The following is a 25,735-nucleotide window of genomic DNA, read 5'->3' on the forward strand; positions in this document are numbered from 1 at the left end:
TTGATGTCATTGCCAAAGAGACTGGCCTTAAGACAATCTCAACGTTCAATATGCAGCTGGTTTTACGGCGGAGCTGCTCATTGGTTGTTGGAAATAACATTTATTTTCCATGACAACATGTGGAACCTCAAATAGAATTATAAAGTCAAAAACAAACATTTAGCTTTTAGATAGACAAGTTATTTTATTTTTAGAAAATCTTTTTGAGGTTGGAATTGCAGGATGTATTTAGTTTTAGAATTCAGACGTGAGTTAGCAACTTTTGACAGACTGGTTTTGTCTGGACAAACAAAAACCACATACCAACGTGTTCTGTGGAGAAAAAGTTCCTGTATTTGGATAATTGTTTTTATTAGAGTATAGCTTTTTGGGCCCCCCGAGTGACGCAGCGGTCTAAGGCACTGCATCGCAGTGCAGGAGGCGTCACTACAATCCCTGGTTCGAATCCAGGCTGTATCGCATCCAGCCGGGATTAAGAGTCCCATAGGGCGCTGCGCAATTGGCCCGGGTTTGGCTGGGCTAGGCCGTCATTGTAAATAAGAATTTGTTCTTAACTGACTTGCCTCGTTAAATAAAAAAATAGCTCTGAGGGTCATCGAATCAGGATCAACTCCTCTGTTCTCCTTGCGCTCATTAATGATATAGTTATACTTAACTTATAGTTAGTTATAAGCAGTGTCGTAGCACGCACCCCCACATTCCCGTAATTCTGGTGTCACTACATCATATCCTACTCTTCTGTTGCTGTCTCTGTCTTGTCTGGTGTCCCTCCATCATATCTTACTCTTCTGTTGCTGTCTCTGTCTTGTCTGGTGTCCCTCCATCATATCCTACTCTTCTGTTGCTGTCTCTGTTTTGTCTGGTGTCCCTCCATCATATCCTACTCTTCTGTTGCTGTCTCTGTCTTGTCTGGTGTCCCTCCATCATATCCTACTCTTCTGTTGCTGTCTCTGTCTTGTCTGGTGTCCCTCCATCATATCCTACTCTTCTGTTGCTGTCTCTGTCTTGTCTGGTGTCCCTCCATCATATCCTACTCTTCTGTTGCTGTCTCTGTCTTGTCTGGTGTCCCTCCATCATATCCTACTCTTCTGTTGCTGTCTCTGTCTTGTCTGGTGTCCCTCCATCATATCCTACTCTTCTGTTGCTGTCTCTGTCTTGTCTGGTGTCCCTCCATCATATCCTACTCTTCTGTTGCTGTCTCTGTCTTGTCTGGTGTCCCTCCATCATATCCTACTCTTCTGTTGCTGTCTCTGTCTTGTCTGGTGTCCCTACATCATATCCTACTCTTCTGTTGCTGTCTCTGTCTTGTCTGGTGTCCCTCCATCATATCCTACTCTTCAGTTGCTGTCTCTGTTTTGTCTGGTGTCCCTCCATCATATCCTACTCTTCTGTTGCTGTCTCTGTCTTGTCTGGTGTCCCTCCATCATATCCTACTCTTCTGTTGCTGTCTCTGTCTTGTCTGGTGTCCCTCCATCATATCCTACTCTTCTGTTGCTGTCTCTGTCTTGTCTGGTGTCCCTCCATCATATCCTACTCTTCTGTTGCTGTCTCTGTCTTGTCTGGTGTCCCTCCATCATATGCTACTCTCCTGTTGCTGTCTCTGTCTTGTCTGGTGTCCCTCCATCATATCCTACTCTTCTGTTGCTGTCTCGGTCTTGTCTGGTGTCCCTCCATCATATCCTACTCTTCTGTTGCTGTCTCTGTCTTGTCTGGTGTCCCTACATCATATGCTACTCTCCTGTTGCTGTCTCTGTCTTGTCTGTGTGGTGGGTGGGTGTGAGTGAGTGTGTGTGGGGTTAGGGATTGCAGGGGGCTTCTGACATCTAAAGCAGAGTCGTGTATGCTTGGTAAACGACTATAAACAGTTCTGAGTGCAGTCTGTCATCGCTCCAGGGGAAGTTGTTGTACAACTCTCCCCCTCAAATGGGCATTAAAAATTCATCCTTCACAGGCTGCTCAATATTTAATGAATCGTCTGCTAATTGGCTGAGGATAAAAGCCTGCTTAACTGGGCTAAGCGTTTCAGATTAAAACATTTTAAAGATTGGGAAAAGAAAGGAAACACCGATACACAGTGTCAGGAGACTGAGCTCTCTGCATCTTCACATGTTCATCCTTATTACCCCCTTACACTGCCTTATATAGCCAGAGTGTTACACCCCCAGAGTAGGAGTGCGTGTGATTTGTGTATGCGAAAGGAGTAAGTGTGTGTTTATTTGCTTGTGTATTTTTTTTGTGTTTGTGCATGTTGTTCCCAGGGGTGTGGGTATCGTTGTGTGTGTGTGTGTGTGCATTCCCAATCAGTCACTCAGCATCTGACTTAGTTGGGGTGTTTAGGGGCGAGCAAGATGAAAGATCATTGTGTGAGCAAACACTTGAGTTGAGAGAGAATCAATGTGGTCGAGGGAGCAGAGGACGGGTCCCGCAAGCGCAGGCCAGCGTGGTGCACGCAAATTAAACTTGAGAGCTTGCGAGTATGACTTTGAGCGAACAGAACTGCATTGTCGCACGCAATACATTAATTGGAGAGCAGGGATTTTTATTCCCCTGACTACATGTCAAGACTCAAATTACTGCACTCACAAATACGCTGCATCCCCACACGGATGTCTCCTCCCCATTTCACCCCGATTTTCCAGTTTGCTCTCCAAAATCCACCTTGCGCTCGGAACTTCATACTATCGTTTTATAACAGGAAAATTCTACCCAATGAACATAGCATGTAGCGGTCTACTGAAACGCAATTGGTCATGTTTTTGGATCAATCACGAATGCTCTAACCGGATTTTAGAGGTTTCCATAAGGTTAGGGTTAAACGTGCTACACATAGGATTTATTTTTGCATTGTAATTTCAGAAAATGTGCATAATATATCTGCAGTAATAATGGAGTGATAGTATTACTTACCCGCCAGTGTTGTGATTCGCTGATATTCTCCTATTGATTTCTCCCCCCGGAGTGGCATCAAAATGGGTTCTGACTTTGTGGCTTTGTTATCTAGTGGAAATCGCTTTGTCACTTCCAAAACCGCTTTTGAAGCTGGTGGACGCAAACCAAAACTTTTGGTTTTGGTCCACCAGCTTCAAACAGCTGTAAAAATGTTTATTTTTATTTTATTGAAAATATTTTACTGATGATACAATAATTCCCTACACTATTCAGTGCTTGATCTCTCACAAAAACTGACATTGAGCAAACAGTGTAGAATTTTTGCAACCAGGAAATGACAGAGCGATTCCACTAGATACACAGCAATAAAGTCAAAACAGCTTTCCCATTTTGACAATAGATGCCACTCCGGAGGGAGAAATCAATAGGCAAATATCACAGCCAATCACAACACTGGCAGATAAGTTCCAATATTACTGCAGATATATTATCGACATTTTTGGAAATTAGAATGCACAAATGAATTTAAAAAAAATGTAACACCTTTATGTTTAGGTTTAAAATCAGATTAAATAGGCAGGGTTAATGACTTTGGCTGTGGTAACTAGTAACCACCTATTTTTGAGCACAGAAGAGGAAAGGGTGAACGATGGCTGACAATAAAGAGGTAAGTTTGATCGTTTTTCAGTAGAGAAACTACTAAACCAACTAGCTTAGCTAATCAACTATCATTTCAATATTGAAATTGAAGTAGGTAGTTATTTGGTATTCTGTTTTAAAAGAAGGTTATTAGGTTAACGATAGTAGGTAGGAAGCTAACTAGCTAACCATCTAGCTAACATTTAACTCTGTGGTTTAACCAAAGATGGTTTCGTTTTCTATACCGTCTCTGGTTTAACTAAGAGCATTGTAAGTAAGTCAACGAGTGGATTAGTAGAGGAAGAGGACTTGGAAGAATAGTATGACTGGGAAGGAGTGGCAGAAGAGCGGGGAGAGGCATGGTGAAAACAGACCACTGAAGTATAAGAACAGACAGTGAGGACTCACGGTGGGAGAGGGCTATGATTGAGGAGGGGAAGTCGAGAGGTCAGGCTCTGAACCAAATAATAGCTAATATTGTAAAATGCTAAGCGCATACTTTAAAATGATTGAATAGATTTGATCACTTTTAATCTGTCAGTTTTTGTGCAGTTACAGTAAATGAGAATGACGTCAAAAACAATTTTCTCTCCATACCTCTTTCCATGCAGGTCCACTGTCACTAATATGTGGTGGTGAAGTCCCAATGGGCACAGATGTCAATTCAACGTCTATTCCACGTTGGTTCAGCGTAGTTTCATTGAAATGACGTGGAAACAACGTTGATTCAACCAGTGTGTGCCAAGTGGAGTTGTTCTTTGCTCAGCTGACAGACCGGAGATACAGGAGCCCATTCGGTTCCAAGTAGCTTACCTTGGCTCTCCTCTACCTACAGCACTCTGGGGACTTCCAGCAGGTAACTATGACATCCACCAATCACTCCCATAACTTAATCATTAATGGTACTGAGACTTCCTCGAATTTCTTTGAAACTGTATGAAGGCATTGTGCATAGGACATTTGTCACATAGAGAGGATGATGACCAGATGGTTCTATTCGGAGGATGGGTCTACTGAATGTATGTGATAGTCATTGCTAAACAATATGAATAGTGTAAATAAGGGATAAAGTGAAAACCAATAGGAGGATAGCTCTCTACGAGGAGGGTTGGGCATGAAATGACAGCAGGCTGTTCAATACTGAGCCATACTGACTGACGTGTTCTGGATTGGTACAGTTTGGCTCAATCCAGTCCCAAATCATGTGCGATCCCTTATTTGGCTAAATGATTATCCATAGTTGGCTCTTTTGATACAGCCACAGCAGTCATAAAATGGATTGTTACCTTGAACTCCAATTGAACTCTGTCTACGACATTTCCCAACCTCTTATTTTCCTTTCTCTCTCACTCCAGTTGTTCTCAGGAGACGGGTCAGTGTGCGTAGAGAGAACATGTTTGACCAGGTGGAGTCAGGCTTCTACGTCATCGCCCTGGACCACTACACCAACGAGGCAGAGGACACCAACTTTGGACCAGTGAGTCACCAACTCATCTAAGGCCTTACACAACTCAGCACGTACACTGTACAAAACATTAGGAACACCTGCTCTTTCCATGACATACAGTTGAAGTCGGAAGTTTACATACACTTAGGTTGGAGTCATTAAAACTCGTTTTTCAACCACTCCACAAATTACTTGTTAACAAACTAAAGTTTTGACAAGTCGGTTAAGACATCTACTTTGTTCATGACACAAGTAATTTAATCTAACAATTGTTTACAGACAGATTAACTGTATCATAATTCCAGTTGGTCAGAAGTTTACATACACTAAGTTGACTGTGCCTTTAAACAGCTTGGAAAATTCCAGAAAATGATGTCATGGCTTTAGAAGCTTCTGATAGGCTAATTGACATAATTTGAGTCAATTCGAGGTGTACCTGTGGATGTATTTCAATGCCTACCTTCAAGCTCAGTGCCTCTTTGCTTGACATCATGGGAAAATCAAAATAAATCAGCCAAGACCTCCACAAGTCTGGTTCATCCTTGGGAGCAATTTCCAATCGCCTGAAGGTACCACGTTCATCTGTACAAACAATAGTACGCAAGTATAAACACCATGGGACCATGCAGCCTTCAAACCGCTCAGGAAGGAGACGCGTTCTGTCTCCTAGAGATGAATGTACTTTGGTGCGAAAAGTGCAAATCAATCCCAGAACAACAGCAAAGGACCTTGTGAAGATGCTGGAGGAAACAGGTACAAAAGTATCTATATCCACAGTAAAACGAGTCCTATATCGCCATAACCTGAAAGGCCGCTCAGCAAGGAAGAAGCCACTGCTCAAAAACCGCCATAAAAAAGCCAGACTACGGTTTGCAACTGCACATGGAGAAATGTCCTCTGGTCTGATGAAACAAAAATAGAGCTGTTTGGCCATAATGACCATCGTTATGTTTGGAGGAAAAATAGGGAAGCTTGCAAGCCGAAGAACACCATGAGGAAGGAAAATTATGTGGATATATTGAAGCAACATCTCAAGACATCAGTTAGGAAGTTAAAGTTTCGTCACAAATGGGTCTTCCAAATGGACAATGACCCCAAGCATACTTCCAAAGTTGTGGCAAAATGGCTTAAGGACAGCAAAGTTAAGGTCTCGGAGTGGCATCGGAGTGGCCATCACAAAGCCCTGACCTCAATCCTATAGAAGATTTGTGGGCAGAACTGAAAAACGTGTGCAAGCAAGGAGGCCTACAAACCTGACTCAGTTACACCAGCTCTGTCAGGAGGAACGGGCCAAAATTCACCCAACTTATTGTGGAAAGCTTGTGGAAGGCTACCCAAAACGTTTGACCCAAGTTAAACAATGTTACGGCAATGCTACCAAATACTAATTGAGTGTATGTAAACTTCTGACCCACTGGGAATGTGATGAAAGAAATAAAAGCTGAAATAAATCGTTCTCTCTACTATTTCACATTCTTAAAATAAAGTGGTGATCCTAACTGACCTAAGACAGGGAATTTTTTACTAGGATTAAATGTCAGGAATTGTGAAATGGAGTGTAAATGTATTTGGCTAAGGTGTATGTAAACTTCTGACTTCAATTGTATACTGACCAGGTGAAAGCTAGGATCCCTTGCTTATTAAATCCACTTCAATCAGTGTAGATGAAGGGGAGACAGGTTAAAGAAGGATTTTTAAGCCTTGAGACAACTGAGACATTTATTTTATTTTTATTTCATCTTTATATAACCAGGTAGGCCAGTTGAGAACAAGTTCTCATTTACAACTGCGACCTGGTCAAGATAAAGCAAAGCAGTGCAACAAAAACAACATGGAGTTACAAATGGGATAAACACACGTACAGTCAATAACACAATAGAAAAGTCTATGTACAGTGTGTGCAAACTTCCGAGAAGTTCCGAGACATGGATTGTGTATGTGTGCCATTGAAGGTGAATGGGCAAGACAAAAGATTTTAATGCCTTTTAATGGGGTATGGTAGTAGGTGCCAGGCACACCATTTTAGTGTAAGAACTGCAACGCTGCTGGGTTTTTCACACTCAACAGCTTCCTGTGTGTATCAAGAATAGTCCACCACCGAAAAAGCATCCAGCCAGCTGTGGGAAGCATTGGATTAAACATGGGCCAGCATCCCTGTGCAACACTTCGACACCTTGTAGAGTCCATGTCCCGACAAATTGAGGCTGTTCTGAGGGCAAAAGGGGGTCCAAGTCAATATTAGGAAGGTGTTCCTAATGTTCTAAGACCCCATTGGAAGAGATGACCCAAGGGTTCGTCGCGTCAGATCTCCTCCAATGGCTCTTCAGAAGGATGCGAGTAGAGAGGAAGTGAGGAGTTGAGCAGGGATGAATGGGGACAGAGCTCATGTCATTGTTTTAGGTGGAATCTTATGTTGAATGATACATTTATTATCTGTTTGCACTTATCTTTGTTCTACTTGTGCTCTTTCCACAGATGGCTCTGGCTTGCTGATAACATCTGATGTGATGAGACTCCCGATGCGATTTGACTCCTGTATTACTGACTGGATTCAATAAAACTTCATTTGAGATTCTGTAATTGATAGACAATGGTAGTTCCCAATCAGACAATTACTATAAAACAAATCTGTTTTCCTCAGTTCAATGTTTGGTGAATGCATGGCATTGTTTTGTTCTCAGTCCTCCTTTTGAATGCTGTGTGTACTGATTCAGTTCTAAACGACCTTTGAGTCCATCCTCACCTCTTCTATTACTGCAATGGATTGTCCGGTCTGCTGAGAGGGTCATTGGCTACCACCTGCTCTCCATCGCGGTACTGCATAACTCCAAGGCAAGGAAGCATGCAGGACAGATCATCGCTGACCTCTTCCACCCCCTCTGGCAAACGGTTCAGGTCAATCACGATCAAAATCTCCCACCACCTGAACAATTTCTTCCCCCCGCGCTGTGGCCCTCACCAACCGGCCACCTGGTTCACAATGATCCTCTCATCCGCATGGACTTTGCACTATTCATCCACCGACTATGCACCCTGCACTATTCATCCACCGGCTATGCACCCTGCACTATTCATCCACCGGCTATGCACCCTGCACTATTCATCCACCGGCTATGCACCCTGCACTATTCATCCCCCTGCGTGACTCTTACATTCATCATTTAGGATGTACCTTATAGTTCAGGCTGTAGTTTTTTAGCTTAGTGTTCATACTGTATGTGGATCTGTGAAATTCTGTGTATAATGTCTTTATATTATGTTTATCGTCTGTCTCTATATTCTGTTTATTGTGGTAGCACCATTTCACAGTTTGAGGAACCACATTTTCACCATAAAAATGCACATTTATAATAAAGCATTCTGTGCATCTAGCATTGCATTTGCAGACTTATGTAAGATAGTCATAATTTAGGCTAATAATATAACAAAAACTACTGTTCAATGCATGGTGTAGTGGCGTATAGTAGGCCTAGGCTTTATCAGATACATTTCTTCTCTCTTGTTTTTATAAACACATTTCATGCAATTATACTACACTTGATATTTTATTTATTTATTTCACCTTTATTTAACCAGGTAGGCAAGTTGAGAACAAGTTCTCATTTACAATTGCGACCTGGCCAAGATAAAGCAAAGCAGTTCGTATGAGACATTACGTAATTTCCGGACTATTAAGCACACCTGAATATAAGCCGCACCCACTGAATAATTTTTTTATTTTTATTTTGAACATAAATAAGCCGCACATGTCTATAAGCCGCAGGTGCCTACCGGTACATTGAAACAAATTAACTTTACACAGGCTTTAACGAAACACGGCTTGTAACAAAAATAAATAGGCTTTAACGAAACACAGCTTGTAACAAAAATAAATAGGCTTTAACGAATCACGGCTTGTAACAAAAATAAATAGGCTTTAACGAAACACGGCTTGCAACAAAAATAAATAGGCTTTAACGAAACACGGCTTGTAACAAAAATAAATAGGCTTTAACGAAACACGGCTTGTAACAAAAAATAAAAAATTAGCAGTAAACAGTAGCCTACCAAGAAAGTCATTGGTCACTATCTTCCTCCTCCTGTGCACTGAAACCACTCGGAGTTGAATAGCCTCAGAATTGCTTCATCCGAAATTGGATCGTTTTCATTGTCGCTCTCGTCACTTTCATCCGGAGGCAAATCCCCCGCTGAGCCCTCTTCAACACGCAGCAGTCCAGCCTTTCGAAACCCGTTGATGATAATGGATTTTTTGACAATGCTCCACGCTGTCAGGACCCACTGGCAGACTTGACCATAAGTTGCTCTTCGCATGCGGCCCGTTTTAGTGAAGGATTTCTCCCCACTTGTCATCCAAGCCTCCCACTGAACACGGAGCGCCACCTTAAATGCACAATTTACACTGATGTCGAGTGGCTGCAAATACTTTGTTGTGCCCCCAGGAATCAGGGTGACAAAATGACTACCGTAATCAGAATGATGGGAAGTTTGAGCGCTCTCGATTTAATCTAAACAGTAAACAAAAAGGTTGTTTGACCTTAACCCGTTCGGCAATTTCATTGGTCTAATGAAAGCTTCATGCCGCCAAAAACTGAGCACGTCACAGAATGTGCTTTTTTAATTATTATTATATATATTTTTTTTTAAAGTGGGAAAAATCCATATATTAGCTGCTTCATTATTTAAGCCGCGGGGTTCAAAGCCTGGGAAAAAAGTTGCGGCTTATAGTCCGGAAATTACGGTAGAATAATATTTTTTAATATGACAAAAATTACAGGGTAGTATAGGCCTATAGGCTACTGCTGACACTGACAAACAGATCAATAAAAACGACCTTGTCTGTAACCATCTAATCTACAGTAGGCCTATGATTGAGTTTTGATTGAGTTTATTTTATTTTTACAGGGACAGTGCACATTAATCAATGTTTCAGTAAAAGTGCCGGTTTTAGCCAGCCGGCTAATTTTCAACCGCAGTCCCTGTGAAAAAGGGAAACAAATTTTACAGGCATACCATTTGGAAAGTAAACACCTAATGCCAAAAAGAGAAGGCTAATCTGTGTGTAGAGGATTTAAAAAAAATCTCAACAGTTTTTGAGCAATTTTGATTGAACAACAGTGTTTTTCAAAGTAGCTTATCTTGAGATTTTGGCAAGAGCGCATTGGCCATCACCGGTGAGTAGCCTATGCTTCATCTTCATCATTGGATGAGTCAGTGTCACTAGAACGTTTATTTTGTAGCCTGAAGGAACACCTACGTGAGAATGCTATTCATTGAATACAGTTCAGCGTTCAACACCATAGTGCCCTCAAAGCTCATCACTAAGCTAAGGATCCTGGGACTTAACACCTCCCTCTGCAACTGGATCCTGAACTTCCTGACAGGCTGCCCCCAGGTGGTAAGGGTAGGCAACAACACATCTGCCTCGCTGATCCCCTCAGGGGTGCATGCTCAGTCCTCTCCTGTGCTACCTGTTCACCCATGACTGCATGGCCAGGCACAACTCCCAACACCATCTTTAAGTTTGCCGAAAACACAACAGTGGTAGGTGATCACCGACAACGATGAGACAGCCTATAGGGAAGAGGTCAGAGACCTGGCCGTGTGGTGCCAGGATAACAACCTCTCCCTCAACGTGATCAAGACAAAGGAGATGATTGTGGACTACGGGAAAAGGAAGACTGAGCACGCCCCCATTCTCATCGACAGGGCTGTAGTGGAGCAGGTTGAGAGCGTCAAGTTCCTTGGTGTCCACCTCACCAACAAACTATCATGGTCCAAAATAGGGTTGCAAAGGGTCGGAAATTTTCCACGGGAAGTTAAGCCCGGGAATTTGGGGAATTTTGCTTAAATTCATCAAAAAAGTTAGCTTATAACAGTGAACCATTTTGTGGGATACACATAAGACAATTCTAGGTCTTGTGGAATAAACTCCCCAATTCAATGGAATTGCAACCCTCTGCATGCACAGTGCATTCTTCCATCACATGTCCAGTGCACTCTTCCATCACATGTAGAGCTGATTCTCAAGATCTTGCACACTAATGAGATGCTATTGAGCCTACACTTCTACACTGTCTGAGCCAAGGACTACATGCTTTTTGGTAAGTTTTGATTACAATACTGGGTGGGGTGAATATATTTTATGACACATTATTTTTTTAACTAGTAAATAGCAGCCTACAGCAAAGTGTGTTTAAATCATTTCTAAGTTGTTAACAATTTCTGTTTGTTAGTTTTTGCTACCATGTGGGTTTTAGCTTGCTTAAGCCTGCTAACTGAGGAGTGTTAATTCACCTGTTTGCATATATGTTTCATTTTAATATATTTATCTTACTAAGGAGTTGTTTAATCTAACTGCTTAACTATTTATCTGTACATGGAATTGTATTTGAAATTTTTGTTAACAATTTTTTTCTAATCTTTACAGGAAAAGGGGGTCCAAAAGTGTTGTCACAGGGGCACTGCCCCCCCCCCCAGATCTTAACAGCCATAAGACTCCTGAACAGCTAATAAAAAAAATGTCTACCCAGACTATTTGCATTGTCCCCCCGCCCAGCCCCTCTTTTACACTGCTGCTACTCTCTGTTTATTATCTATGCATAGTCACTTTAACTCTAACTACATGTACATATTACCTAAATTACCTCGACTAACCTGTGTCCCCACACATTGACTCTGTACCGGTACCCCCTGTATATAGCCTCGCTACTGTTATTTTACTGCTGCTCTTTAATTATTTGTTATTTATATATTTTTTTAAATGACTTATCTATTTTTTACTTAACACTTATTTTTCTTAAAACTGCATTGTTGGTTAAGGGCTTGTAAGTAAGCATTTCATTGTAACACCTGTTGTATTCGGCGCATGTGACAAATACAATTTGGTTTGATTTATACTATATACACTGAGTGTACAAAACATTATTAACAACTTCCTAATATTAAATTAAATACATATTTTTTATCACCCATCTTCACACAATACCCCATAATGACAAAGTGGAAACATGTTTAAAAAAACATCTATTCACATTTATTGAAAATTAATTACAGAAATACCTCATTCACACCCCTGAGTCAATACATGTTAGAATCACCTTTGGCAGCGATTACAGCTGTGAGTCTATCTGGGTAAATCTTTAAGAGCTTTGCACACCTGCATTGTACAATATTTACACATTATTCTTTTTAGAATTCTTCATGCTCTGTCAAGTTGGTTGTTGATCATTGCTAGACAGCCATTTTCAAGTCTTGTTCTGGGATTGATTTGCACTTTTCGCACCAAAGTACGTTCATCTCTAGGAGACAGAACGCATCTCCTTCCTGAGCGGTATGATGGCTGCATGGTGTTTATACTTGCGTACTATTGTTTGTACAGATGAACGTGGCACCTTCAGGCATTTGGAAATTGCTCCCAAGGATGAACCAGACTTGTGGAGGTCTACAATTTTTTTTCTGAGGTCTTGGCTGATTTATTTAGATTTTCCCATGATGTCAGGCAAAGAGGCACTGAGTTTGAAGGTAGGCCTTGAAATACATTCACAGGTACACCTCCAATTGACTCAAATTATGTCAATTAGCCTATCAGAAACTTCTAACCCACTGGAAGTGAATTATGTGAATTATAAGTAAAATAATCTGTCTGTAAACATTTGTTGGACAAAATTACTTGTGTCATGCACAAAGTAGATGTCCTAACCGATTTGCCAAAACTATAGTTTGTTAACAAGAAATTTGTGGAGTGGTTGAAAAACTAGTTTTAATGACTCCAACCTAAGTGTATGTAAACTTCTACTTCAACTGTAACTGTATGTGTGAGATACAGAAAGGAGATAGTCATTAAAAATAATGTTGAACACTATTATTGCACACAGAATGAGTCCATGCAACTTATTATGTGATTTGTTAAGCACATTTTTACTCCTGAACCTATTTAGGCTTGCTATAACAAAGGGGTTGAATACTTATTGACTTAAGACATTTCAGCTTTTCTTTTTAAATGAATACAAAAAAAATTCTAAAAACATAATTCCACTTTGACATTATGGGGTATTGTGTGTCGGCCAGTGACACAAAATGTCAATGTAATAAATGTTTAATTCAGGCTGTAACACAAGAAAATGTGGGAAAAAATCAAGGGGTGTGAATGCTTTCTGAAGACACCATATAACCTAAATATGGAGCACAGAATTTAAAAAGACAGATTGAACTTAATTTAGCCAATAAAAATGTTTTCCATATTTAAAGATTTGGTTTGTATTAATAAATAGTCCACAATAATAACAATGATATACAATAATAAAATGATCAAACAAATTATTATAAATAAGAAAAAAATCTAGAATTTACAATGCAATTCCAAATCAAATAAAAATTTTATCGTCACATGCGCCGAATAAAATGTGACAAATAAAATGTGATTTGATTTGGAATTGGATTCTACCTGAATAGCATGCTGCACAGTAACCTGCATTTGGCCATTTGTGTGGTATTAAAACATATTCTGCTAATGTCTTCTACCATGTTAATGACGTAGAATTGCATGCAATGCATTTATAAAAGGCAAAACAAATCTACATGCACATTTTTTGTGGAAATCCTAAAAACGTAACTGCTCAACTGTATGCCACTACGCAAATGCGATTATAGATGCATGCAATGATTTATAATAAAGGGGATCCCCCCCAACTCAAAACCTCTTCCTGCATTTATGGATCTGTGATAATGACGTTCTGCTCGCTCAAAGTCACACTTGCAAGCTCTCGAGTTGGATTTGTGCTCTCAACTAGCCAGTGCACCCGCTGGACCCATCCCCTGCTCCCTTGACCGCATTGTTCTCTCTTAACTCAGTGTTTGCTCATGCAATATGATGTTTCATCTTGCTCGTGTGCACCATCTCGCGCCAGTTCAACTTTGGAATCGGATTTGACTTCATAAGACTCACCTTGTTTACACATCCAGTGGTGAGGAACAATCCACCCTGTCCTATACTCCTGTGACACCCGGGCCTGGCTCCACGAGGGGACAAAAGGGGTCTTCGCCCCTTCAGTTGAAACTTGTGCCACCTCAGTTTAAGTTTTATGTCTCTATATAAAAATAGCAAAATTAAAATGATTGAATGGCAGTATATCCACTGCGCTGTATCAACACTATAGACAGAGCGCACGGCGGAGTGTGTGTTTGTGGGTTGGGGACTATGGAAAGCCACTGGGGTGGTTACGTATGACTCCTTTGTTTTTCCATAAAAAGCGTTGGAAAACGCTGCTTATCTGTGGGCTACATGAATAGCGTTGTAAGTTACGTGAATAACGAGATATATGCCTCCACCTGTAATATTGGATTTGGATTTATAAGGATGGGGTCAAGTCAAGTTTAGCCTGCAGTTAAAGCTGCTTCACTTACGCCCCACCACTACAAAGTTTAGTTAGCTGTAAAAGGCGTTAGTGTTATTAGCGCTAACCAGCTAATATGCCACTGCCACGATGCGTCGCCAGGATAATGGCTCAACAGCCCAATCCACCCCTGACTATCCCTGACTATCTTGGAACAGAGGAGCCAGCCCAGGTTTGTACCCTAGTCACAGGTTTTCTGTCTAAAAAGTTAACTTAATAGCAACTGGTTTATAGGAAGAGAGTGGCTGGAATACTCAGTTACTGCAGATGCTGCATTTTAGTTCCCATGTCGGAAGTTCTGTGTTGGGTCCAGTGCTAACACAGACAAGGCCTTCCCCCCAGCTGGGTATTCTAACTGGAAACATGCTATTGATACAACCAAAGGATTCGCTAGGCACGCATGAAGCAAGGAGCTTTTGAAATGCACTGCACTGTGGAAAGAAAAATAAGTTGTATTCGGCTGCATTCACATAGGCAGTTTGTAATAGGTGAATTACCCTATCTATCTTGTAGCCTATATTCATTACCAAAATGGCCTTGCTTTAGTGTGTAGGGCGCAGTCCATTGAGCTGACACAGCGCAGATGGGTTGCAGATTTCGCGCCAACCTGTCACTTCCAAAGCACTCAATGATCTCAGAGTCTCAGCATTTGAACTTTATGTTTATTGTGGTATATAATTCCAGTGCAAGAACAACCCAAAATTGTGCCCCCTCACCGATTTCAACTGTCCCCTTAGTCACTTTATCCTGGCGCTGGGTTTGGTGACACCTCCCTCTCTGACAGCAGTGTGTGTGTGTGTGTGTGTGTGTGTGTGTCTGTGTGTTTTCCAATCTAAATATTTAACAGATAAATAGTTTAGATTGGGGAGATTAAACAGTGTCAAATGAAGAGGGGCAATGGAAAGTGCAGTGGGTATGTTGTGTATGTGTGTGAATGGGCGAGCTGTCTGTATATGGGCAAACTTGCAGTGAAATGCTGCTTGTGAGTCAAACTAAAGTTTTCCATAGTCTTGTGAAAGTGACTTTGGAAAAAGCACCAAATGGGCTGTACCACTTGACCTCGGATTAGGGGTGTGCGAGTAAGGGAGGATAATCCTACACAACACAACACACACCCAGCCCTCTTGTGGAGTGCTCCACTGTCAGTCAGACAACAAAGCAGTCTGTGAGGGGATTACTCTCTCTTTCTCGCTCCTCTCTCTCTCTCCTTCCCTCTGTCATCTCTTCATTAGTGGATTCACCCTTTCATCACTTACTCAGTAGCTCGATCTCTCCATGTATCCTCTTTTTTCCCTATCAACCACTTTCTCGTCCTTCATCACGTTCCGTTGAAATGTGAGCAAATTTGTGGGGAATGTTACCACTGTTGTTACCTGAGATCAGGGACAGTGACAGAGCTATCTGGAACTGATGTATTATTAACACATGACCAGTGAGAATGTTACCAGTCAGAAAGGGGACTAGTGGTGGAAGCTGCATTTGGAGTGTTGTTTGGGATTCTTGGCAGAAGACTAATCTGTTGAAATCTCTTCAGTAATCCAATGGTTTCATTAAATCTTGCCTAAGGATATGGACAGGAATCAGTTAAAGGGTGCATGACATAAAGGACTTTTCTCCCTTTCACATGTTTTGTACGTGTATGGCTTACCTCCACACACTAACATTTGTACGTGTATGGCTTACCTCCACACACTAACATTTGCTTTTTTCATTTTACACACCCTCGTAGCTACCTGCCAGTATTATTTTCAAATCCCCTTTCACCGTCCTTCTCATTTTTAATTTTCTGTTTCAAAGGTGCTTCCCTGGCAGGCCTTCAAAGCCTTGGCAGAGCATGAGAGCGTGCTGTGGAGAATGGAGTAATTGCAGTCTTAAGATTGCACTGATGATGGTTTCACTGTGAGGTGGTGGGGGGTGTCTGATGACTTTCCCTCCAATATGAAATGAATTCTCAAAACAGTGCATCACTATAGTAAAAACACATGCTTGGCTTTTACCGTGTTTTTTGTGCTTGTTTGATCTGAATTCTCTTTCAACCCTTTTCGCTCATTTCCCCTCCCATCTTTCCATGTGCCTCTCTCCCTCATGTTTTTCTCTATCCCTGCCTTCTCTCTCCGTCTCTGCCTGCTCCTCCCTCTCTTTCATAAAGGTTAAGTGGCATAAATAATATTTTCTGTATGCCTCGCAGAGCGTTATGGGTAATTGGGGAACCATTGAATGGAGAACAAGGTCCAAGAGCCATGTCAGCAATAAGAAAAAACATAAACAAACTAATCTGGCAAAAGACATGTAGTTGTTTTAACAAACCAGAGACAGATTTTCCTTTCAACATCTACCTAATTGAAACCAACTCGCTCTCTAGCTCTGTCTCTTTCTTTGTCTCTGACGTCAATATCTCCATCTTTCTGCTTCAAATACACACACTTCTCTCTTATGAAACTTTTTTCAAAAAAAATATTACAAAGAATGAAAACCTAGATGTTCCCTGGCTTGCTGGTATGTGTGAGGGAGACAGGAATGAAGAAGGCAAAGTGAAAAGCAGGAGGGAGAGAAGGGACTTGAGGAAGGCGAGAAGGGTCTAGGGAGTTCTCTCTCTCCTCGGCACTCTCCGACTTTCTTCTACACTCATCCTCCAAACAAAGAGAAGGGGTATTTGTAGTCTGCTCATCTCTAATCAACCATGTGATTTGGGTTTGATGAGCCTTTTCATGTGTGGTTAGAGTCCGGGGCCTCAGGGTGCATGTCTACCTTTCACAGCTTGATACAACTGAGAGTCAGACAAACGCAGTTCCACTCCACAACGTTTAGAAAACAGCAACTTTCTGACCTCAGTTGTAAGGAACCAACCTTAGAGTGGAATGCCGTTGTTGCGTCTGAGCTCTGGGTGTGTCATGGCTGGTCTATGTTAAGGGCATCGTCTGATGGGGACTGAGTCATGAGGTAGGATTGCGGGTGCTATATCTCAGTCCTTAACTCATTAAATAACACCGATAAAGGTTCAAAACAACACTCACAAAACACTTCAGATAAAGCAGCACTCACTTAGTAGGTCTGGGGGAAGGCTCCTGGAAGGGCACGCTAGTAGCATTTCACCAAATGGCTGTTTTAGGGGACTGACGCCACAAAGTTCACATTTATACACCTTCCTAGACCTGAAAATGATGTGTTAACCAGCAGAGCCTTCCCAGGTCCGATTGCACTCAATTATGGTGTTTGTACAGTAGTTTTTACACTGCTGCTACTCACTGTTTATTATCTATGCATAGTCACTTTACCCCTACCTACATGTACAAATTACCTCGACTAACCTGTTCCCCACACATTGACTAGGTACCGGTACCCCCTGTATATAGCCTCGTTATTGTTATTTTGTGTTCATTTGTATTTATTTTACTTTAGTCCATTTAGTAAATATTTTCTGAACTATATTTTCTTAAAACCGCGTTCTTGGTTATTAAGGGCTTGTAATTATTGTAAGTTGTATTCGGCGCATGTGACAAATACTATTTGATTTGATTTGATTTATTGGCATGTAATTAACTATGGTGTGAAACCCAAAGAGCTGTGTATAAAATGCTTTTCAAGTTTCAACTTTATTTGTCCCAGAGAGCAATTGGTTTTGCAGCAAAGGAGCATAAAAAACAGTGATCCTATCAAATGGATCACAGTGACTACAATGAGCTGGTCCATCAAGTCATAGGGCTGACAGCCATCAATACACATTTATACAGTAGGCACACTAGTGATCAACATACAACTGAATAGCAAGCCAAAGCTGCCTAATTATTCTTCTTTTTTATTTTACTAGGCAAGTCAGTTAAGAACAAATTCTTATTTACAATGACAGCCTACCCCAGCCAAACTCGGACGACACTGGGCCAATTGTGCGCCACCCTATGGGCCTTCCAATCACTGCCGGATGTGATACAGCCTGGATTCGAACCAGGGACAGTAGTGACGCCTCTTTCACTGAGATGCAGTGCCTTAGACCGCTGCGCTACTCAGGAGCCCATAAGTAAATGCTCTGTGCATTCTTAGATCATCTCGTCAACAACATATCAACAATGTGCTGACAAAAACAAAAAAACATTGTCAACATCACCTTCATCATCCTCATCAACAACATATTACCATCGTCTTCCTCAACATCATCATCCCTAGCCTTCCCTGTATTGAAAAAGGAAATGGCTATAGGGGTGAAGGAGTGCTTGTACTTCAGTGGCGGTCAGTAAGATGAGGGAGGACGCAATTTTTTTTTTTATGAGCATGGCCTTATTTCTATTACAGCATATTGGATGACTGTCATTCATATTCCATTCACTCAGCTCAATGTAACATCGATAGGTTTAGGCTACTACATGATATTCAAACGTTCCCTATACCCATCATGAGGTTGCTACAACCTAGCCTATGAATGAAAGTGTACAACGTACACTACTGTTCAAAAGTTTGGGGTAACTTAGAAATGTTTTTGAAATAAAAGTACATTTTTTGTCCATTAAAATAACATCAAATTGATAAGAAATACAGTGTAGACATTGTTAATGTTGTAAATGAATATTGTAGCTGGAAACGGCAGATTTTTTATGGAATATCTACATAGACGTACAGAGGCCCATTATCAGCAACCATCACTCCTGTGTTCCAATGGCACGTTGTGTTAGCTAATCCAAGTTTATCATTTTAAAAGGCTAATTGATCATTAGAAAACCCCTTTGCAATTATGTTAGTACAGCTGAAAACTGTTGTCCTGATTAAAGAAGCAATAAAACTGTCCTTCTTTAGACTAGTTGAGTATCTGGAGCATCAGCATTTGTGGGTTCAATTACAGGCTCAAAATGGCCAGAAACAAAGACCTTTCTTCTGAAACTCGTCAGTCTATTCTTGTTCTGAGAAATGGCTATTCCATGCGAGAAATTGCCAAGAAACTAAAGATCTCGTACAACGCTGTGTACTACTCCCTTCACAGAACAGCGCAAACTGGCTCTAACCAGAATAGAAAGAGAAGTGGGAGTCCCCGGTGCACAACTGAGCAAGAGGACAAGTACATTAGAGTGTCTAGTTTGAGAAACAGGTGCCTCACAAGTCCTCAACTGGCAGCTTCATTAAATAGTACTTATTAAATGGGTGGACAACATTTCAGTTCATGCTGCAAGAGCTCTGATAGTTTGGAGGATGTCCTCCGGAGGTTGTCATCATTTCTGTGTACATCTATGGAAAGGGGTGAGAACCACGAGCCTCCTAGGTTTTGTATTGAAGGAGGGAAACTAGCTGTCCTCTGGCTACACCATGGTGCTACCCTACAGAGTGCTGTTGAGACTACTGTAGACCTTCATTACAAAACAGTGTGTTTTAATAGATGATTTGGTGACGTGAATATATTTAGTATAGTTTTATCTAAAAATGACAACTTTTTAAAAATGTTTCACTATTATTATGAAATTCACTTAGGAGGATGTTCCTCCCCTTCCTCTGAGGAGGAGCCTCCACTGTTGTTCCTGTTAGTCTTAACAGTGGGGAATCTAAACCAGAGGGTAGGACCTGAAACTAATAGTGACCTGGAACTCACCACTTGTCTGCTGTACAGATCAGACAGACTACTCTGCTGGACTTCTGTGATCTGACTGCCCACTTTCACTATTCTAGCTTGTTTGGTTTAATGGCTGGCCTTGTTACTGGCTGGCCTGTAAACCATTCAAATGCTAAACCATGTTCCACCTCATGCCAGTGAAAACCGTGGTCTAATGAACCAGGCCACCTACCAACGTGTTCACACTGGGTGGGCAGATAGGCTGAGGCTGGCTGAGTGGGCTGCAGGCCCTGGTGCCTCCTGGTACGGTCCTTCTCTATACAGGACCTCCAGACCGGGACAGGGGCAGTAGCATGGAGCTGCAAGGGAGATTACAGGGGAAGTTTGCCTGAAAACATCTTCAACAGAGCAGTGAGGCAGAATGGTGTGGGCAAACATGGAGCTTGAAGTGTATTCACATGAGGTGGGGTTACAGCTAGAACTACAGCTAGTTGAGTGCAGTGGGTGTGAAATAAGAGGAGAAGGGTACAGGCAGGCAATTAAGCAAACACCCTCATTCCCATAAACACTGGGCCATGAAGGCGGCCAGAGGCCATTACAATCTGCCCACAGGGGTAATAAGGCCGTGGGAGCAACACACTGAATCCTCTGTAGCATCACATACACCACAAGTAGAGACTGTAATGTAAACACATGGTAAACACAATCTAGCAGATATGCACTCACACGCATAGATTAAAAAGTCAAGTAAGCTATGGTTGCCCTTCCTTTGACCTGTGTGTTGTCATAACAACGACTGACTGATTCATACTGACCAGTTTTCATTTGATATTAATAGTTCAGATTATGCATGCAATCCTGATGCATCATTTATGGCGCGATTTTAAAACTACCATGAATGTGGCATCAGAATGTGTTTCATCATCAGCTCTGTTGTTTTATAAAGAGAAGTTGAAAGAGAAAATTCAATATTCATGTAGTTCGCTTCAGCGTCAATGTAAGAACAGATGAATGGAAGTTCCCCCAGATGACCATCAAGCAGAAGTTTAAAGGAGCCCACTGTTCTTTATAAGGCCCACAACTATGTTGAATATGGCCACGGTCCATGCTCCGTAGCTATGTTCAACCATGCTTTCCATCTAATCCCACTAATACTTGGAGGACCTTCAGCAGTCTCCGAGGTCCATTTGCAGACTCCAATCCTAGCCTTCAACAGTGTGCTGTAACTTTGAATTGACTTAACAAGGTCAATGGTGTGTAGATGTGAATGGCATCAGGCTTCTAGTGCCAGGATGTGACCTCAGGCTAAAGTTATGACAGGAGGTTGACAGTGTTGGACCTGTTGTAATCACTGATGTCACGTGTAGAAATGTCACAGGCACTCTTGATTGGCTACTTGAACACAGCAGTGTATGATGGGGATGTTGAGTCATGGGAATGTTGAAATTTGGAGGACAGATAGAAATACTTTTTGGAATGTCTCAGTAAGGATACTTAAATAGCTCTGTAGCAAACCAATACTGTATGCCACAATATAATGCACGTAAAGTGCAGAAGTGAAAAGATAAACAGTAACCAGGTTTTCATCCAACCTTTTTATGCGAGTAAAGTACATGTCGGAAAAACATTTTCACTACAGGCCTGATGGAAACAGCAAATTTGCCGGTAAATGTTCCAATTGTCAACAAAACAAAATACGCTAGACAAGGTGGGATCTTTATGTGTCTATATAATTAATTATGCAAGAAATGGCGCAAATATTGATATAATAGCCATCATAGCGAAGTAAACTTTGAGTCACGCGATGACATGTTATGTGGTCCTCCCTCTACGACTCGGGAACGTATGCGATGGAAACCCATTTAACTTGTATTTTTTATTCGTTTATTGGGAATTTAACTGCAAAAGTAATTTTTATGTGTACTACGCCATCACTTTTATCTGCAACTAGTCAATTTGATGTAAATACATCTGGTGGGACATTTTTTGAATATTTGCATAAAAATCTGTCGGCAATTGGATGGAAAGCTAGCCAGTAACCACGTCTCTGTCCACAGTTTTATGTGAGTAAAGGCATACCGTATAAACAAAATCACGACAGCTGTGATGGAAACAGGAAGTTTCGGTACAATTTTATGAATGTTGACAGATAATTTGATCGTTGTACATAGTGGGATCTTATAGTGTCTGTAAAATGTATTATGTGACAAATAGCAGTGGAAATGCCATTATGCGCAAATATTGATATAATAACCATCATATCGAAGTAAACATGGAGTCACGCGATGATATGGTGTGTGGTCCTCCCACTAAGACTCGGGAAACCATGCAGTTTAATTGCTCTATGATCTTGATGCACCTTTCCAATAAATATTGATGGTCTTATTTTGGTGACATGATGATTGCTGCTTGACTGCCGTTTGACAAATACAAATATTTTCACTGTTATCCATAATCTCATCATAATCTCATCCTATGACACATCAATGGACATTTTGGTGTTCCTCAAGGTTCCATTTTAGGACCACTATTGTTTTCACTATGTTGTTTTCACTATATATTCTACCTCTTGGTGATGTCATTCGGAAACACAATGTTAATTTCACTGCTATGCGGACGACACACAGCTGTACATTTCGATGAAACATGGTGAAGCCCCAAAATTGCTTACCCTGGAAGCCTGTGTTTCAGACATAAGGAAGTGGATGGTGACAAATGTTTTACTTTTAACTCGGACAAAACAGAGATGCTAGTTCTAGGTCTCAAGAAGCAAAGAGATCTGCTGTTTTATCTGACAATTAATTAGCCTTGATGGTTGTACAGTCGTCTCAAGTAAAACAGTGAAGGACCTCTTCATTACTCTCGACACTGATCTCTCTTTTGACAAAAGATACAGTGCCTTCGGAAAGTATTGACTTGACTCAACTTTTTTCACATTTTGTTACGGTACAGCCTCATTCTAAAACGTATAAATAATAAAAATGTCCTAATCAATCTACACACAATACCCCATAATGGCAAAGCAAAAACAGGTTGAGAAATTTTTGCTGATGTATTAAAAATAAAACACTGAAATATCACATTTACATAAGTATTCAGACCCTTTAATCAGAACTTTATTGAAGCACCTTTGGCAGCAATTACAGCCTTGAGCCTTCTTGGGTATGACGCTACAAGCTTGGCACACCTGTATTTGGGGAGTTTCTCCCATTCTTCTCTGCAGATCCTCTCAAGCTATGTCATGTTGGATGGGGAGCGTTGCTGCACAGCTATTTTCAGGTCTCTCCAGAGATGTTCGATCGGGTTCAAGTCCGGGCTCTGGCTGGGCCACTCAAGGACATTCAGAGACTTGTCCCGAAGCCACTTCTGTATTGTCTTGGCTGTGTGCTTAGGGTTGTTGTCCTGTTGGAAGGTGAACCTTTGCCCCAGTCTGAGGTCCTGAGCGCTCTTGAGAAGGTTTTCATCAAGGATCTCTGTACTTTGCTACGTTCATCTTTCCTTCGATCCTGACTAGTCTCCCAGTCCCTGCATATGAAAAACATCCCCATCACCATGCTTCACCGTAGGGATGGTGCCATGTTTTCTCCAGATGTGATGCTTGGCATTCAGGCCAAAGAGTTCAATCTTGCTTTCATCAGACCAGAGAATCTTGTTTCTCATGGTCTGAGAGTCTTTAGGTGCCTTTTGGCAAACTCCAAGTGGGCTGTCATGTGCCTTTTACTGAGGAGTGGCTTCCGTTTGGCCACTCTACTATAAAGGCCTGATTGGTGCAATGATGCAGAGATGGTTGTCCTTCTGGAAGGTTCTCCCATCTCCACAGATTGCTCAGCTCTAGGAAGAGTATTGGCGGTTCCAAACATCTTACATTTAAGAATGATGGAGGACGCTGTGTTCTTGGGGACCTTCAATGCTGCAGAATTTAGTACGCTTCCCCAGATTTGTGCCACGACACAATCCTGTTTCGGAGTTCTACGGATATTTACTTCGACCTCATGGCTTGGTTTTTGCTTTGACATGCACTGTCAACTGGGACCTTATATAGACAGGTGTGTGCCTTTCCAAATAATGTCCAATCAATTGAATTTACTACAGGTGGACTCCAATCAAGTTGTAGAAACATCTCAAGGATGATCAATGGAAACAGGATGCACCTGAGCTCAATTTCGAGTCTCATAGCATAGGAGCTGAATACTTATGTAAACAAGGTATTTCTGTTGATAAATCAGCAAATATTTCTAAAAACCTGTGTGTAGATTGCTGAGGATTTTTTTTATTCAACCCATTTTAGAGTAAGGCTGCAACATAACACAATTTGGAAAATGTCAAGGGGTCTGAATACTTTCTGAAGGCACTGTATCAAGAATGTTTCAAGGGCAGCTTTTGTCCGTCTTCATAAAAATCTGAATCATTTTGTCAAAAAATTATGCATAAAAGCTAATCCATGCTTTTGTCACTTATTGATTAGACTACTGCAATGCGATACTCTCCGGCTATCCAGATAAATCACTAAATAAACTTCAGTTAGTGCTAAATACGGCTGCTAGAATCTTGACTAAAACCCCAAAAATGTTTAATATTACTCCAGTGCTAGCCTTTCTGGCTTCCTGTTAAGGCTAGGGCTGATTTCAAGGTTTTACTCTTAATCTACAAAGCATTACATGGACTTGCTCCTACCATCTTTCCGATTTGGTCCTGCCGTACATACCTACACGTACTCTACGGTCACAAGACGCAGGCCTCTTTATTGTCCCTAGAATTTACAAGAAAACAGCTGGAGGCACAGCTTTCTCCTATAGAGCTCAATTTTTATGGAATGGTCTGCCGATCCATGTGAGAGACGCAGACTCAGTCTTGGCCTTTAAGTCTTTATAGAAGACTCATCTCTTCAGTAGGTCCTATGATTGAGTGTAGTCTGTCCCAGGGGTGCAGTGGAGTGACGAACTGCCCTTGCTGTCTCTGCCTGGCTCCCCTCTCTCCACTGGGATTCTCTGCCTCTGAACCTATTACGGGAGCTCAGTCACTGGCTTACTAGTGCTCTTCCGTGCCGTTCCTAGGAGGGGTGCGTCACGTCGTGCTAGGCTTTTTTCGCTATACTTGACTTGACTGGGTTGAGTCACTGACGTGATCATCCTGTCCGGTTTTGCGCTCCCTCGGGCTTGTGCGGTGGAGGAGATATTCGTGGGCTGTACTCAGCCTTGCCTCAGTGTAGTACGTTGGTGGTCTGTTGATATCCGCCTAGTAGTGTGGGGGCTGTGCCATGGCAAAGTGGGTGGGGTTATATCCTGCCTGGTTGGCCCTATGCTGCAATAGTCTATGTGCCGTAGGCCTACGGTCAGTCTGTCCTATCTGGTGAAATTCTTCTGTCTTATCTGGTGTCCTGTGTGATCTTAAGTATGCTCCCTCTAATTCTCCCATCTCTATTTCTCGCTCTCTCTCTCCCCACTTGCGGAGGACCTGAGCCCTAGGACCATGCCTCAGGACTACCTAGCCTGATTACTCCTGGCTTTCCCTGTCCCCAGTCCACCTGGTTGTGCTATTGATCCAGTTTCAACTGATCTGCCTGCGACCCTCCCTCTCCTTCTCTCGCTCTCTGTCTCTCTCTCTCCCTCCCTCTATCTCTCACTCTCTACCGCATCTGCTGTCTTGACCTCTGAATGCTCGGTTATGAAAAACCAACTGACATTTACTCCTGAGGTGCTGACCTGTTGCACCCTCTACAACCACTGTGATTATTATTTGACCCTGCTGGTCATCTATGAACATTTGAACATCTTGACCATGTTCTGTTATAATATCCACCAGCACAGCCAGAAGAGGACTGGCCACCCCTCAGAGCCT

At 41.8% G+C, this 25,735-nt stretch overlaps 1 protein-coding gene across 4 annotated transcripts in view; it reads left to right on the forward strand.

Moving 5' to 3' along the window:
• Window positions 1–25,735, forward strand: part of LOC115204227 (ephrin-B2-like) — a 60,968-nt gene that overhangs the window by 5,151 nt on the left and 30,082 nt on the right. The window contains exons 1-4 of one of the 4 annotated variants that reach the window (XR_003880322.1): window positions 2,894–3,556; window positions 4,140–4,384; window positions 4,884–5,005; window positions 7,451–8,506. The exons of 2 other annotated variants lie outside the window; for them this stretch is intronic. The gene's annotated coding sequence lies outside the window, so the exon portion shown is untranslated. Of the gene's footprint in view, window positions 1–2,893; window positions 3,557–4,139; window positions 4,385–4,883; window positions 5,006–7,450; window positions 8,507–25,735 lie in introns of those variants that run through there. One more of the 4 variants, XR_003880321.1, reaches the window with a different exon arrangement.

The sequence above is a fragment of the Salmo trutta genome, chromosome 12, assembly GCF_901001165.1.
Source record: "Salmo trutta chromosome 12, fSalTru1.1, whole genome shotgun sequence".
NCBI lineage: Eukaryota > Metazoa > Chordata > Actinopteri > Salmoniformes > Salmonidae > Salmo > Salmo trutta.